Source organism: Rana temporaria, chromosome 9 (genome assembly GCF_905171775.1).
Source record: "Rana temporaria chromosome 9, aRanTem1.1, whole genome shotgun sequence".
Taxonomy (NCBI): Eukaryota; Metazoa; Chordata; class Amphibia; order Anura; family Ranidae; genus Rana; species Rana temporaria.
In genome coordinates this window covers 109,185,841-109,199,195 of record NC_053497.1, presented here as the reverse complement: position 1 = coordinate 109,199,195, position 13,355 = coordinate 109,185,841, and the positions used below count along the sequence as shown (strand labels likewise).

At 44.4% G+C, this 13,355-nt stretch overlaps 4 non-coding genes across 4 annotated transcripts; all 4 read right to left on the bottom strand.

The window, feature by feature from the left end:
* Window positions 1-2,650: 2,650 nt before the first annotated feature.
* On the bottom strand, window positions 2,651-2,782 carry LOC120914826. The gene has a single exon (XR_005743832.1). It is a non-coding gene; the product is annotated as a small nucleolar RNA SNORA17 (small nucleolar RNA).
* A 1,571-nt stretch (window positions 2,783-4,353) lies between these two features.
* On the bottom strand, window positions 4,354-4,485 carry LOC120914825. Its single transcript, XR_005743831.1, has one exon. It is a non-coding gene; the product is annotated as a small nucleolar RNA SNORA17 (small nucleolar RNA).
* A 225-nt stretch (window positions 4,486-4,710) lies between these two features.
* On the bottom strand, window positions 4,711-4,842 carry LOC120914824. Its single transcript, XR_005743830.1, has one exon. It is a non-coding gene; the product is annotated as a small nucleolar RNA SNORA17 (small nucleolar RNA).
* A 585-nt stretch (window positions 4,843-5,427) lies between these two features.
* LOC120914827 lies at window positions 5,428-5,559 on the bottom strand. Its single transcript, XR_005743833.1, has one exon. It is a non-coding gene; the product is annotated as a small nucleolar RNA SNORA17 (small nucleolar RNA).
* Window positions 5,560-13,355: the final 7,796 nt, after the last annotated feature.

Here is a 13,355-nt window from a genome sequence, read left to right as displayed (position 1 = left end):
TCTGTTGATACCCATCGTCCAATCCCCTTTATTGATTCAATTGTGAGTAAAAATGGCAGTTTATAAAAACGTTTTGAAACTTACTGCACCATTGGAGATTTTTTGCATATCATCACTGATGAGTATCAAGGATGACACCCAGGGGTCTGAAAGAGGAGGCCTTTCCATTTACACAGATTTTTAATCTGTGTTCACCATTGTAAACATCCCTGGAGGTGGGCAGAGAAATCTGGACCCCTAGAGACTCCCCTAATTTGTCTATATGCTACCTTGCAACAGTAAGGTGAGTAGCTAGAGAGCACTGAGGTGTCACAGCAACTTCAAAGAAATGGTCACCTTATTATTCTTTGTTTGGAAGAAGGAATTCATTTTTTTTTTTTACACTGTTGTGTCTACACTTGGACTTTGTTTACTCCAGTCACTGTACATAAGGTTGGCATGTGTGGTCACTTTGCACTTCATTTTAGTTACTGCCTATTTAATGGAGATGAGATTTCTATCCATTTTTTATTTAATTAATGTATTCTATTCATATTGACAACACTGACCTCACACCACCACTTTATTATCCACCTCTAGGGATGCCACCGCAGAATCAAGCATTTGATCTACTCACCCAAAAAAAAAAACACCTCTTCATACAAGACTTGGGCCCCTTTCACACTGGGGCAGGAGGCGCCGCTAAAAATAGCGGCACTATACCGTCAGATTTGCCGCGGGATTCGGCCACTAGCGGTGTGGTATTAACCCCCGCTAGCGGCCAATAAAGGGTTAATACCGCCCGCAATGCGCCTCTGCAGAGGCGAATTGCCGCGGTTTCCCATTGTTTAAATGGGAAGGAGCGCTATACACGCCGCTCCAAAGATGCTGCTGGCAGGAGATTTTTCTCTCTCCTGCCAGCGCATCGCCTCAGTGTGAAAGACCTCGGGCTTTCACATTGTGGTATAGCAGCGCTATTTTTAGCGCTGTATCGCCTGAAAAACTCCTCAGGTGTGAAAGGGGTCCAACTGTGCCTACAAACAATGTTGCTACATTTGAGACTGGTTAACCCATCACAGCTTGACTGCCAACAGATCAGTCCTAGCATGTGGACTTTACCCATATAGCAGGCACCATCTGTAGACTGGCCACACCCTTAGTCCCTGTGGAGGGGGGAAGGAAAGCAGCAACAAGGTTCAGGAGCCATGCACTTGTCCAAAAGATGAAACCAGCCGATACACCTGTGGAAGAAGAGGACCATGTCAGAAAGGACTGAAAAAACAACCCAAGCTTACAGTTAGTTAAAAAGGCACCAGGGAAGCATACACTCCAACATCACTATTCATGCACGACAGCAGCACTTCTCAACTGGGGTTATGTGGTTATCCACATATCAGTCACAGGCAAGCCACTCTAAGTGTGCACCTGTGTAGCGCTGCTTCCTGCTGGCCCCTCCTCCTTCAGTCCAACCTGAGTGCTTGTATGACATCACATAGGATGCACGATTGGAGGGGGACCAGCACGACAGGACTTTTCAGTTGCTTTCCTGCTTAGCTTTCCAAATGGAGGAGACTTTCCCTGCATGGAGCAACAAATGCAAGCACAACTTTGACCCCTTTCACAATGGGACGGTTTGCAAACTAACCTGAAACAGTCCTGCTAGCCGCATCTTTGGAGCGGTGTGTACAACGCTCCTGTCCATTGAAAGCAATGGGACACCGTGGCAATACCGCCTCTGCAGAGGCGCTTTGCATGGTTTAACTTTGTTGGCCGCTAGCGGGGTAAAACCGCCCAAATAGCGCTGCGAAATAAGCTGTAAAGCACTGCTAAAAATAGCAGCACTCAACGCCACCACACCTCACGCCCCAGTGTGAAAGGGGCCTTACAAAAACATTTTAATACCGACTATATTTAACCACTTTTCGTGTAATAGGCACAATTGCACACTGATTGGACAGAGGGAAGCCAATTTTTTTCATCTCTTTACCTAGATCGGTATAGCGGTCTGTCAGACTTAAGCCTCATACACACGATCGGACTGCCAACTGACTTCTGTGGATTTTGCTCCAAAGGGCGTTGTCTGAACTTGGTATGCATACACACGGCCAACAAAAACAAACGTAGTGACGCAATACGTGTTTTTTCTACCCTTTACTGCCATCCTGTGAGCAACTTCTGCTATTCTGCACAGTGAACATTTGTCCGATGACAAAGCGAAAAAGTTTGTCCGCAAAACGGACAATTGTCAAAAAGTCTGATTGTATGTACAGGCCTTAACACGCTGCAACCACCAATCGCAGCGATGCACTCCCCCACTGGCACACCAGCAGTTATCCTGCTGGACATCATATGAGGCCCAGTCAGGATAGCTGAACCACCACCCAGCTGTCACTCTGCTATTTTTTCACTCAGTCCCTTTGCCCATTCTTGAAACTGTTCTGGGGCATTTTGACAGTTGGCAGTGACCGCTCTTAATACACTGCCATACTGAGAGAATCTGTAGATTTCATCACATTCATTCTGCAGGCTGAATGGAATACGATCTATATAGGTATGGCCAAGCTTTAGGGCGTTTTTAGGTCGAGCCATTTTTTGCAGAAATGCTTTGTCAAGTGACCGCAACAGCCTTCGACCAGCAACTAGTAATCAAACAATAATGCTACAGCTAACAGATGTCTGGCTGGGAATCATTCTGAGTGCCCACGTGTATGGCACTGAGCGTAGACGCAGCCACAATGTTCTATGCCACCTAATGACACAGACATGAAAGCATGGCCATGTCTGCAACGCCTCTAGGGGCAAAACAGTGCAGAGGGACAAACTTTAGGAGCCATTTACCTGTCCGACTGATGAAACCAAGTAATGGAAACACCTGGAAGAAAGAGCACAATGTCAGCATTCAGGGTAAAGAAAAAATAAAAATCTGTTCACACTTATACAAAAATAACCAGTTTGAGTAGTAGATCATTTCGAGTAAAAGGCAGGATCGCTGATTGGACAGAGGAGGAGCCAGTGTCCTGCAGCCACCCGCAATCGCTCGAGAGGCAGATCGCCATTCTGACAGGGGAGAAGATAAAGATTGGTGTTCCTGCTAAAATGTAATCTTTTTAATTTTGACAAAGCTTTCTTTTGGTGGCATTTATTCACGATTCAGTTTTTATTTTTGCGAGATAAGCAAACAAAAAAAAAAACACGTAAATTTGGAACAATATTTTCTTCTTTCCATTTTAAAAGAAATCTATTAAAATCGAATTTTGTCATAAATTTAAGCCAACATGTATTCTGCTACATGTCTTTGGTGAAAAAAAATCCTGTTAGGTTTATAATTGTGTGATCGCAGACATGTGTGCAGGTGTTCATTGGGACATGCGATTTTACGGTTACATATGTGAGGGACAGGAGTTTTTACTGTGGGGGGGGGGGGGGATGTGTGGGGACACTATGCTGGTGATCAGTGTAAGAAGCTGCAAGCTACAGCTCATACTCACCGATCACCAGCCGGCTGCAGAGATTCGCTCTCCTCACTAACTACTTCTGTGTGAGGAGAGCTGATCACCTAGCAACCAGCTCTCCATTTACATGACAGCTGTGATTGGACACGGCCGTCACGTGATCAGGAGAACCAACCAGAGCACTCCTGCCAATTGGAGATGTGATCCCCTCCTTCTGAGGGATGATCCTGAACGTCCACTCAGGAGGAAGCGCCCACCCAGCCTTGTGTACAGTGGCCAGGTGGGATGTGGTTAACCACTTTAATACCAGGCACTCATCCCTTCCTGCCCAAGCTAATTTTCAGCGCGGTCGCTGTTTAAATAATTGCGTACATGAGAGGGTCTTTACAAAGATCAGTGTAGCGGTGTGTCAGACAGACACTCCGTACCTCCGATTCACGCCCCCACTGGTGCGTTTCAACGGTTATCCTGCTGGATGTCACGATGCCCAGTCAGGATAACTGAACCACCGCCTGGCCGCCATTCTGCTATAGGCTGGGTGGGATGTGGTTAAGATGGCCATAGATGGGTAGAATTTCAAATACTCAAATAAAAATTTGAAGAAGCAAACTGGGAAATTTCTTAAATTATCTTTTTCACTCAGTGAAGTCCCTATGCCTGTTCTTGGAACGATTCTGGGGCATTTTGGCAGTGACCACTCAATACACTGCCACACTGACAGAATCTGTAGATTTTATCACATCCATTCTGCAGGCTGAATGGAATAAGATCTATATAGGTATGGCCAAGCTTTAGGGTGTTTTTAGGTTGAGCAATTATTGCAGCAATGCTTTGTCAAGTGCTCCCGGTCAAGTGACCGCAACAGCCTTCGACCAGGTGATGCATCACAACTAGCAATCAAACAGTACTTCTACAGCTAACAGATGTCTGGCTGGTAATCATTCTGAGTGCCCACGTGTATGGCACTGAGCGTAGACGCAGCCAAAATGTTCTATGCCACCTAATGACACAGACATGAAACCATGGCCATGTCTGCAACGCCTCTAGGGGCAAAACAGTGCAGAGGGACAAACTTTAGGAGCCATTTACCTGTCCGTCTGATGAAACCAAGGAATAGGAACACCTGGAAAAAAGAGCACAGTGTCGGCACTCAGTGTAAAGAAAATAAATAAATCCATTTCCACTGCTAAATAAATCCCTGCTCACAGTCAACTGACAACAGCCTTCAACCAGGAGATTCATCACAACTAGTAATCAAATAGTAATTCTACAGCTAACAGATGTCTGGCTGGTAATCATTCTGAGTGCCCACGAGTATGGCACTGAGCGTAGACGCAGCCACAGTGTTCTATGCCACCTAATGACACAGACATGAAACCATAGCCATGTCTGCAACGCCTCTAGGGGCAATACCGTGCACATGGAGGGACAAACTTTAGGAGCCATTTACCTGTCCGATGAAACCAGGGAATAGGGACACACCTGAAAGAAAGAGCACAGTGTCAAGAAAAACATTTTTAAATACTGTATTTATTGGCGTATAACACTCACTTTTTTTACCCTGTAAATAGAGGGTAAACTGTGCCTACGTGTTATAAGCAGGGGGCTATAAAGTTTTTTCCTGAAACTTCTCTTAAAGTTAGGGTGCGTGTTATACGCCTATACGGTATATATTTTCTATATCTCATCTGATATCTGGAATAAAAAGACATTCTTTTAGAAGTTACAATAAGGAACAGGAAAGCCTGAGTGTAACCCGACCTTCTCTGCAACCCGATTCATACACAACCTTTTTTTATATGACTATACCATCTAAGGTTTGTACCAACAACATACAATTTATATAGCTCCAACAGTATGTAGCCCTGGACAAATACTTAGCTATGCTGATAAGAGTGCACCAGAGGAGCCTTCACTCCAATGTCCCAACCACAATCGCACACCGCCTCACAAATAAGAGCTGCAGAACAGCAAACAAGCTCTACAATCATAATCTATTGTCTGGCAGGTAATCATTCTTAGTACCCACAGGTTAAGCACCGAATGTAGACGCCGCCACAGTGCTCTATGCCACCTAATGACACAGACATAAAACACCAATTATGTCTGCAACGCCTCTAGGGGCAACACAATACAGGGTGACATGTTTCAGGGGATACGTACCGGTTCACCAATTTATCCTGGGTGGAGATCATCCTGAAATAAAAGAATCAGAGGTTACCATCACAAGCGTTTGAGGGGTCAGCAATGAGAGCCTACACCATTCTCCAATGACAGGCGTACTGTAAAGCTGAATTAAAGGTAATTTGTCACTTCGGTACTCTAGAAAGCTCACCACCCTCCCCCGATACTTACCTCCTATGTTCGCTCTCCAACTGGTTTGTCTGAATGGTTGTAGGTCTAAACCCTGAATGGGCTTGGGTAATTGTTTGAGCTTCCAGCATAAAACTCAGTAAATATCCATTTACTAATGCATAAAAAAAACATGTTACCCTGTTTTTTATTCCATGTGTATACATGCAAGCCAGATATTTCGATTTTGTCTTACAGATCTGAACACCGTCCAGGTTTACGGTTTAAATATCTCCACCAACAAGGCAGCCATGTTCAGAGCCTTAAATAACAGCTTGTCAATGCATTTTTTTTCATAGCCGTGTGAATGAGGCCTACCAGTTGTCACTTAGAGTGCATTCAAAAGACAATGTTCCAATGATTCCACTTGGCCAGTTCTGGTGTCGCCTGTGCCATATGATGACAATCATGGAACTACAAGGAGGTTCAGGTTCTTCCCCACTACTGCGAAGACTTGTAGTCCAACAATCATACTCTATAATGTGGCCCAGGGGGCTGGATGCAGCTTTTGTTTGCCTTTTCCCAACCCTTGTGGGAGGATTCCCTTCGCACCGACGCACCAATGGATGGCGGCGCGATTCCCTTCACACCGACACACCAATGGATGGCGGCACGATTCCCTTCGCACCGGCACGATTCCCTTCGCACTGGCACGCCAATGGATGGCGGCACGATTCCCTTCGCACCGGCACACCAATGGATGGCGGCACGATTCCCTTCGCACCGGCACACCAATGGATGGCGGCACGATTCCCTTCGCACCGGCACGCCAATGGATGGCGGCACGATTTCCTTCGCACCGGCACGCCAATGGATGGCGGCACGATTCCCTTCGCACCGGCACGCCAATGGATGGCGGCACGATTCCCTTCGCACCGGCACGCCAATGGATGGCGGCACGATTCCCTTCGCACCGGCACGCCAATGGATGGCGGCACGATTCCCTTCGCACCGGCACACCAATGGATGGCGGCACGATTCCCTTCGCACCGGCACACCAATGGATGGCGGCACGATTCCCTTCGCACCGGCACACCAATGGATGGCGGCACGATTCCCTTCGCACCGGCACACCATAAGTCATGTTTACTTCCACTGATGCCAGAATATCATTTTCTACTCCCACTGGCCACAGTCCGCCCACCTTAAAGTAGTAATAAACTTAATATAACAAATCCACAGAAACAAGAATGCCACATTATAATGTAGTTAAAAATGCAAAGGGCCAAGCTAGATCAGGGATCTCCACACTAGAGCCCTCCAGCTGTTGTAGAACTACACATCCCATGAGGCATTGTAAAACTTTGACATTGACAGACATGACTAGGCATGTAGTTCCCGAACAACTGGAGGGTCACAGTTTGACCTCCGAGCTAGATCATCATATCTGCGATCTTACTATTTCTAGTAGTCCATTCTGGCAGAAGACGGCGCCATATTTGCAGGAACCAGCCAATGCCTTCCCACCCTTTCTCCTACACTATTGCACAGTAAAAGTAAATCAAGCCTTTGCTTTTCCGCTTTTATGAAGTGAAAGTTTCCCGATCGCTCTCGCAGAACTACACGGCTACTCCGAAGAAATGCAATGACAACTCTGCACTAACCTACATTGATCTGTGTGACATGAAAAGGATGTACACAGCGCAGACGCAAGGGATCCTAATGGACAAAAAGATGAGATCTAAATAGGGCATTTGATAAGTTAGATAATACGGATTGAAATAGTGCTGACTTGTCCTCTAGAGTTTCCTACCACAAGTGTAAAGGACAGGAAGCTGGCAGTTTAGTTAGAAGTTTTGGAAGACCCCTAGGATAGATAGACTCACCCAGAGCCGCACACTCCTCCAGCGGGCCTTGCACGAGTCACCTTTCCTCATCTTCTTTCCTCCCAGACAGCACAGAGAAAGAGACAGCGTGCGCGGCGGGCAAGCTTTATATAGCCATGTACGGAGAGCCGCAGGGACCAATCCAACCTGCAGTACCGCTGTTTACCACTAGATGGCGGAGGTTCTCGGAGAGGAGAGAACATGTTGCAAAGTATCAGTGATGGCTGCTGTAATGTCGATGGTCGGGACAGAATTGGGAGACTGTGATTGTAAGTAAGGCAATGCAGGTGTTCTATCAAAAAGCCGCTGTTCCGTCAGATTTGGCGACCCGTCCGAATTGGTAACAGAAGTCACGTTCTGTCGCCGCCATCTTGCTATCCCCGTACTCCTCCATAGTAAGTATACACCGAGAAGGGGGCAAGCGGACATCTTGCTACACCCACCGGAGTTTCGTATTTCACAGTTATTTTTAACAGGAAATGGAGCATATATGGTGAAATACAGTATTTGGAAATCCATCGGACTGTTTACATATTGAATTATAAAAGCAGCGGTGTTCTGTCCGATTAGCAAACCTGTGAGATTAGCAGATTTGTCGCTGCTTTCAAAATTCAACATCTAAACAGTCCGCCGGATTTCTAAATACTGTATTTGACCCTTTAACCACTTCAGCCCCGGACCATATTGCTGGTCAATGACCGGGCCACTTTTTGCGATTCGGCACTGCGTCACTTTAACTGACATTTGCACGGTCGTGCGACGTGGCTCCCAAACAAAATGTGCGTCTTTTTTCCCCACAAATAGAGCTTTCTTTTGGTGGTATTTGATCACCTCTGCAGTTTTTATTTTTTGCGCTATAAACAAAAATAGAGCGACAATTTTGAAAAAAATGAATATTTTTTACTTTTTGCTGTAATAAATATCCCCAAAAATATATAAAAAAAACGATTTTTTTCCTCAGTTTAGGCCGATATGTATTCTTCTACATATTTTTCGTAAAAAAAAAATCGCAATAAGCATTTATTGATTGGTTTGCGCAAAAGATATAGCGTCTACAAAATAGGGCATAGTTTTATGGCATTTTTATAATTTTTTTTTTACTAGTAATGGCGGCGATCAGCAATTTTTATTGGTACTGCGACCCTATGGCGGACACTTCAGACACTTTTGACAATTTTTTGGGATCATTGGCATTTTTATAGCGACCAGTGCTATAAAAATGCATTGATTACTATAAAAATGCCACTGGCAGGGAAGGGGTTAACACTGGGGGGCAAGGAAGGGGTTAACCACTTAACTTTTTTTTTGTTCAATAAAGTTTTTATTGAGTAAAAAGTATATGTAAAGACATGCAGTATAAAAGGACATACACAAAATAAGAGTAAATAATAACCAAAAATAATATCAGTAGCAGTAGCCCCAATATTGGCGAACAGCATAATCGGACAATAAGCACCGTTAGAGGCATGGAGGCAACCAAAAATAATATCAGTAGCAGTAATAGCGGGTTAACCACTTAACGACCAGTTCACGCAGATATACGTCGGCAGAATTCCCACGACCCGGTCCGAAGCTCCGTGACCGCGGGACTCGCGGACCCGATCGCCGCTGGAGTCCCGCGATCGGTCCCCGGAGCTGAAAAACGGGGAGAGCCGTGTGTAAACACAGCTTCCCCGTTCTTCACTGTGGCGGCGTCATAACCCATCAGCGCCCCTTGTGGTTAACTCCCAAACTGCAACTGTCATTTTCACACTAAACAATGCATTTTAAATGCATTTTTTGCTGTGAAAATGACAATGGTCCCAAAAATGTGTCAAAATTATCCGAAGTGTCCGTCATAATGTCGCAGTCACAAAAAAAATCGCTGATCGCCGCCATTAGTAGTAAAAAAACTAAATAATAAAAATGCAATAAAACTATCCCCTATTTTGTAAACGCTATAAAATTTTGCGCAAACCAACTGATAAACGCTTATTGCGATTTATTTTACCAAAAATAGGTAGAAGAATACTTATCGGCCTAAACTGAGGGAAAAAAAATATATTTTTATATATTTTTGGGGGATATTTATTATAGCAAAAAGTAAAAAATATTGAATTTTCTTTCAAAATTGTCGCTCTATTTTTGTTTATAGCGCAAAAAATAAAAACTGCAGAGGTGATCAAATACCACCAAAAGAAAGCTCTATTTGTGGGGAAAAAAGGACGCCAATTTTGTTTGGGAGCCACGTCGCACGACCGCGCAATTGTCAGTTAAAGCGACGCAATGCCGAATCGCAAAAAGGGGCAAGGTCCTTTAGCTGCATTTTGGTCCGGGTCTTAAGTGGTTAAGTATGTTCCGTGGAGGTTTAGGAGATATTTCGAGCACCTACAGGTAAGCCTTAATCTAGGCTTATCTGTAGGTAAAAGTGTTTGTAACGGGTTTACAACCACTTTAATTCCCACTATATGTGCCAATTCCTTAATTCCCACTATACCTGTATGTGCCGATCCTTAATTCCCACTATATGTACCGCTTCCTGACTGCCCTCTGTATATAACAGCAAAAATCAACATCCAGCGCACCAGGCAAAGTTTTTCCAATAATCGCTCCCCCAGTTTTGGTGATGTGGTGTTCCCTATAACCTTACTGTCCTGTTGTTAGCCAACAGGACTCAATCTGGTATGTTATTATGTTGCTGTAGGCCCTGTTGATGCCCATCTATGGGCTCTTCACATGGTGAGCATTGCCTACCGCCCTCTGAAAAACAACCCACAGTGGATCGCTTTTCAGTGGGCTGTATAGCAGCAACAGCTATCGGGTGTTCAGGAGACAATCCTGCCATCTCCGAAATGTCTGCTTTTTTTAATCCCAAGGGGGATCTTATATTAAAATACCACACCACAATAATGAGCCAAGCTTCTGGCTTGCGGTGTGTGCCAATTGACCTAATGAAGGGACGTTTATGCTAGAACTAAGGTGGGTGGCCAGGTGACAGCAATATGGCCACCCACCATCCTGTTTTTAACTATCAGCCACTAGATTTACTGTGACCAGGAGGCAGCTGCAGGCTCAGCAACGTAAATAAACATTGCCGGCTTGCTTCCAGATTTGGGGCGCGCATGCGGCTGCCCCCTGATGAAATGTGCTGTTGTTGGACTGGTGTGATTTAGTTAGCAGGTGCCAGCCAATGATTTATGGCTGATTGGCTGTGTCCAATCACAGCACAGAGTCCTGTGTGTATACAAACACACAGGACTCTGTAAACAGAGCAGCGATCTGGGTTATCAAAAATAATCTCTTCTGGTGTTATATACACTTACAGTGTATAGGTGTTAAATCTAAAGGAGATGGAGCAGAGGATGTAATGTGTATGGCCATGCTAATACAGTGCCTTCAAAAAGTATTTATACCCCTTGAAATTTTCTACATTTTGTCATGTTACAACCAAAAACATAAATGTATTTTTATTGGGATTTTATGTGATAAAACAACACAAAGTGACACATAATTGTGAAGTGGAAGGAAAATGATAAATGTTTTTTTTTTTTTTGTACAAATAAATATGTGAAAAGTGTTCAGGACAATACTTTGTAGAAACACATTTCGCTGCAATTACAGCTGCAAGTCTTTTTGGGGATGTCTCTACCAGCTTTGAACATCTAGAGACTGACATGTTTGCCCATTCTTCTTTGAAAAATATCTCAAGCTCTGTCAGATTGGATGGAGAGCGTCTGTGAACAGCAATTTTCAAGTTTTGCCACAGATTCTCAATTGGATTTAGGTCTGGCCTTTGACTGGGCCACTCTAACACATGAATATGCTTTTATCTAAACCTTTCCATTGTAGCTCTGGCTGTATGTTTAGGGTCGTTGTCCTGCTGGAAGGCGAACCTCCGCCCCAATCTCAAGTCTTTTGCAGACCCTAACAGGTTTTCTTCTAAGATTGCCCTGCATTTGGTTCCATATATTTCCCCATCAACTCTGACCATCTTCCCTGTCCCTGCTGAAGAAAAGCATTCCCACAACATAATTCTGCCACCACCATGTTTCACGGTGGGGATGGTGTGTTCAGGGTGATGTACAGTGTTGGTGTTCTGCCATACATAGCGTTTTGCTTTTAGACCAGAGCACCTTCTTCCACATGTTTGCTGTGTCCCCCACATGACTTTGTCGCAAACTGCAAACAGGACTTCTTATGACTTTCTTTCAACAATGCTTTCTTCTTGTCACTCTTCTATAAAGGCCAGATTTGTGGAGTGCACGACTAATAGTTGTCCTGTGGACAGATTTCCCACCTGATCTGTGGATCTCTGCATCTCCTCCAGAGTTACCATGGGCCTCTTGGCTGCTTCTCTAAATTAAAGAGGTTGTAAAGCCTTGTGTTTTTTTACCTTAATGCATCCTATGCATTAAGGTGAAAAAACACCTTGCACTCTCCAGCCCCCCCCCCCCCCCGAGCCCCCGTTTTACTTACCTAAACCCCAAACATCTATGGGTGCGATCCCGTATCGTTCTCCCCAAGGCTTCTCGGCTCTTCATTGGATAGATTGATAGCAGCGCAGCCATTGGCTCCAGCTGATGTCAAACAAATCCAATGACGCGGCCACCAGGGGGTGGGGCCGAGTCATATATGCGGCGGGTATGTACACCGAGTGTATGACACGGGAGCACGCCCGCATGGTAACCCCCTTGGGAGAGAGCCTCCCAGAGGGAGCTAGCTATTGCGGGGAGGACCTGCAAGAGCCGCTGGGGGACCCCAGAAGAGGACGATCGGGGCCACTTTGTGCAAAACGAACTGCACAGTGGAGGTATGACATGTTTGTTATTTTATTTTTTTAAACGTGAACCCATAGTATCACTTTAATGCTCTCTTTGCCCAGCCTGTCAGTTTAGGTGGACGGCCATGTCTTCGTAGGTTTGCAGTTGTGCCATTCTCTTTCCATTTTTGGATGATGGATTGAACAGTGCTCCGTGAGATGTTCAAAGCTTGGGATATTTTTTTTATAACCTAACCCTGCTTTAAACTTCTCCACAACTTTGTCCCTCATCTGTCTGGTGTGTTCCTTGGCCTTCATGATGCTGTTTGCTCACTAAGGTTCTCTAACAAACATATGAGGGCTTTACAGAACAGCTGTATTTATACTGAGATTAAATAACACACAGGTGGACTTTATTTACTAATTAGGTGACTTCTAAAGGCAATTGGTTCCACTAGATTTTAGTTAGGGGTATCAGAGTAAAGGGGACTAAACACAAATGCAGCCACACTTTTCACATATTTTTATTTGTAAAAAATGTTGAAAACCATTTTTCATTTTCCTTCCACTTCACAATTATGTGCCACTTTGTGTTGGTCTAAATTCCCAATAAAATAAATTCATGTTTTTGGTTGTAACATGACAAAATGTGGAAAATTTCAAGGGGTATAAATACATTTTCAAGGCACTGTATATATCTACCGTATATCAATTTTGACCATTCTAACCAGGACCAAAAAGTAGTGGTGAATAAAAAAAAATTCAGAAGGGGGAAATCTTGTAATAGAGACATCTATTCCAGTGACAATTGAAAAAGAGGGAGTTACGTCTAATTGTAGACGTTTCCTCTCACTTCCTGTGGTGTCTTCAAGACAGGAAGTAAACAGAAGTCTTGAGAACATCAAAAAAATATATATATATTTGATAAGGGTTTCATCCCTTTCCTACTCTTTTTCAAACTAAAAACAACTCTTTATATAATGTTTAAGGCTGGGTTCACACTGTAGC